This window comes from Mus pahari, chromosome 2 (assembly GCF_900095145.1).
Source record: "Mus pahari chromosome 2, PAHARI_EIJ_v1.1, whole genome shotgun sequence".
NCBI lineage: Eukaryota > Metazoa > Chordata > Mammalia > Rodentia > Muridae > Mus > Mus pahari.
The window spans coordinates 75,359,190-75,362,311 of NC_034591.1; positions in this window are offsets into that span (position 1 = coordinate 75,359,190).

A 3,122-nucleotide genomic window follows, 5' to 3' on the forward strand; every position below is an offset into this window, starting at 1 on the left:
GGGGAGGGCTGTGTCAGGGGAGGGCTGTGTCAGGGGAGGGCTGTGTCAGGGGAGGGCTGTGTCAGGTTCGGGGGAGGGTTGTGTCAAGGGGAGGGCTGTGTCAGGGGAGGGCTGTGTCAAGGGAGGGCTGTAGCAAGGGAGGTTTATCTTTCACAGGCTTAGGATGATGGTGTGTGAAGAACACTCAGGTCTCTAGTGTGGGCTCCCTTCCTCGCATGTCCAACCTTTTGACATTGTGAATTAATACTGCCATCCACAAAACTCATGCTTGAGCACCTCACAACTGAATTACAAATGTAGTAGAAAATAATTATAAATCTGGGCATGGGGCTTTTCCCCTGCCTTTGACCATTTACGCTCCCTAATGAAAGACACAAGCAGCCTTCATATTTTAATATGCCCTAGGCAGCTCAATAGCTGGGCAGCTGCCTACCCTCCGTGCTGTTAGAATCCACTCTCCTATCAATACCCCAGATCATCACTTACTATTCACCATGGTCCATCTGGGCTGCTCTTGGCTCCAATTGGCCAGCCCACATGGCCATGTTCTCTTGGCCCTTGGCCCATGGTGGCTCTCCTCTCTCCTGCACATTCTTCTTCCATGGCTGCTGCTTCCTCCTTCTCCTTCCTCGTGGTCCTCTCTCTCTAAGCCCACATAATCTCAACCCCACCTATGTCTCTTCTGCCCAGCTATTGGCTGTTGGCATCTCTGTTCATCAATCACAATTAACCGGGGCCAGGGTCACTCAGTGTCTTACATGTGGACTCTCTTGTCTATGGTGTACCAGTCTTGGGGGCCCCAGATTAGCATTAGAATACAAGTAGCATTAGGCCAACCCATTACAATAGCAAAAACTACCCTCCTAATATTTTAAGTGAGTTTACAATTTTGTGTTGAGCCTCAATCATATTTTGACCACATGTACCCATGGACCATAGGTTCGAGAAGCCTGTTTAAAGTCATAGGGATGTTCTTGATGGAGAGGAGTGGGGTAATGATGGCTGAGTTTGAGGATATGGGATGGGTTTATTTCAGTGCTTTCAAGATGTAGATCATTATGCTGTTAGTATAAAAAAACAATTAAACCTGGGAATATTACAGTATTCTGTGGTGGTCTGAATAAGAATGACTCCCCTCCCCCCACCACACCAGCTTCATAGGCCCATATGTTTGAATACTTGGTCTCTGTCTGGTCCCCCAAGAAAGTCTTTTTCCCAAGGCTGGCATTTAGAACAAAGCTCCCATTCCTTCAGGGGCTTGAAGAAAGTTCTTGCTTGCTAAAAAGGAGTCATTCTCCTTATCTCTGGCAAGAGGAGCTTGTGGTCCTTTCATTAACTTATGGCTGTGGTGGCCATTAACTTGTCAAGGTCAATGCTTACACTCTAGACTCACTCAGTCTGGGCTCACAAGCCTCATGCCAGCTCAGAAGCCCCCCTTTTCCTGGTCCCATTTATCCCTGAAAATCTTTTCCCTGTCAGCTTCTCCTTGCTTTTCCAGGAGACAACCTTTGTAGTTTGGAATAAACTTTTCCCTTTTGACCCACAGAGAAGGTATTTTGGTTTCTTTGCTGTGCCCATTTTCATTCAGTTCCCAGTTAGTGGTACTGTTAGGAAAGGATTAGGAGGTGTGGCCTCGTTGGAGGAGGAGCCACTCTGCTGGGCTAGGAGATTTCAAAGGTCTCCTGCCATTCACAGTAAGCTCTCAGCCTTTCCTGCTCCCACACCTTTGCTCTGCCATCGTGGACTTTAAGTCTTTAAAACCATAAGCCCAATTAAACTTTTATAGTAAGTTGGCTTAGTCACAATGTCTTATCACAGCCATAGAAAAGTAACTAAAACAGAAGTTGGTCTACTGCTGCGTTTCGAGGAATGTGGAGGCTTTGGGACTTTGGATTAGGAAAGCAAGTGAACATTGTAAGCAGACTTTAGTGGGCTGTCCTAGTAGGAGCCTGGATGACAGTTGAGCTGAGAGCTATGTAGACTGTGAGTCCCACTGCAAGCAGATTCGGAAACAATATTAGGTACTGGGCTGGAGACAATGTTGGAACCTCTGACATCTTGAGGTCGCCACTGCAACCCAGGCTTTGTTTTCAGAGCTTCATACAGTGGCTTCTCATGACCCCCATGCAGTGACTCCCCTGTCACATGCCTGGCCTCAGCAGCTCTCTTTAACTGCGGAGGAAGATCCCACGACCTCTTTAATTTTGTCAAAGAGTGTGGCTGCTTTTTGCCCCTTTTCTAAGAAGGTTCTTGCAGCTAAATATAAAAGCAATCGACTCATTCTTTGGTGGAGAAAATTGCAAGACAGCCTAATACTGACTCTGTCACATGCTTATTAAAATCACTACTATGCATGTAGCTAATGAAAAGGAACAAGGAGGATAAAATTAATATAAAATGTACAGTGTAAAGAGGAAAGAGCATCTGGGAATAAAATGTTGGAGCCATGGTTTGTAGGAAAAGAGAAGATTAGGCAAAACCTCATCTGCATTAGGATAAAAAGAGCAAGACTTCACCTAGCTAAGTTTCTATCTATGAAAAACAAAAGCCTAAAGAATTTCCTGTTCCTTGAAAGCAGCAACAAATGAAAGCTGCCACAAGGGTGATTCAGTGGGGCCCCTGATTACATATCAAGCGGGCAGCCACACTCAGCAGTGTTGTTCTGCCAAGTGGTTCTGGTTTTAAAGTCATGAATGATACATAATTTAAGGGGTTGTAGAATCTCACTCCATAATTAAGAAGAACCGCTGGGGACAGGCATGTTGGCAGGAGAGTCCCTGCATGAAAGGCTTGAGAGATCATTGTGTGAGATTGTGAAAATGAAGCCTAGTTGCAGTGGAGATGTCAAGATGGTAGAGCTGTCAGAGCCATGGGATATCTGCCAAGGAGAGCTGCACACAGGGAGTGGAACCAGCCCAAGGAAGAAAAGCGTGTTGTAGACAGCAAAGCTGGAAAGTAGAGGCTATCTATACCCTTTGGCATAAGACATGGAGCAACAGGATTTGGAGTTTGCCTTGCTGGGTTCTGGTCTTGCTTTGGTTCAGTGTTTCCTCACTATTCTCTGATTCATCCCTTTCAGAATGGTCTCTCCAGCAGGAATGAAGGTGCACATAGTTGGTATA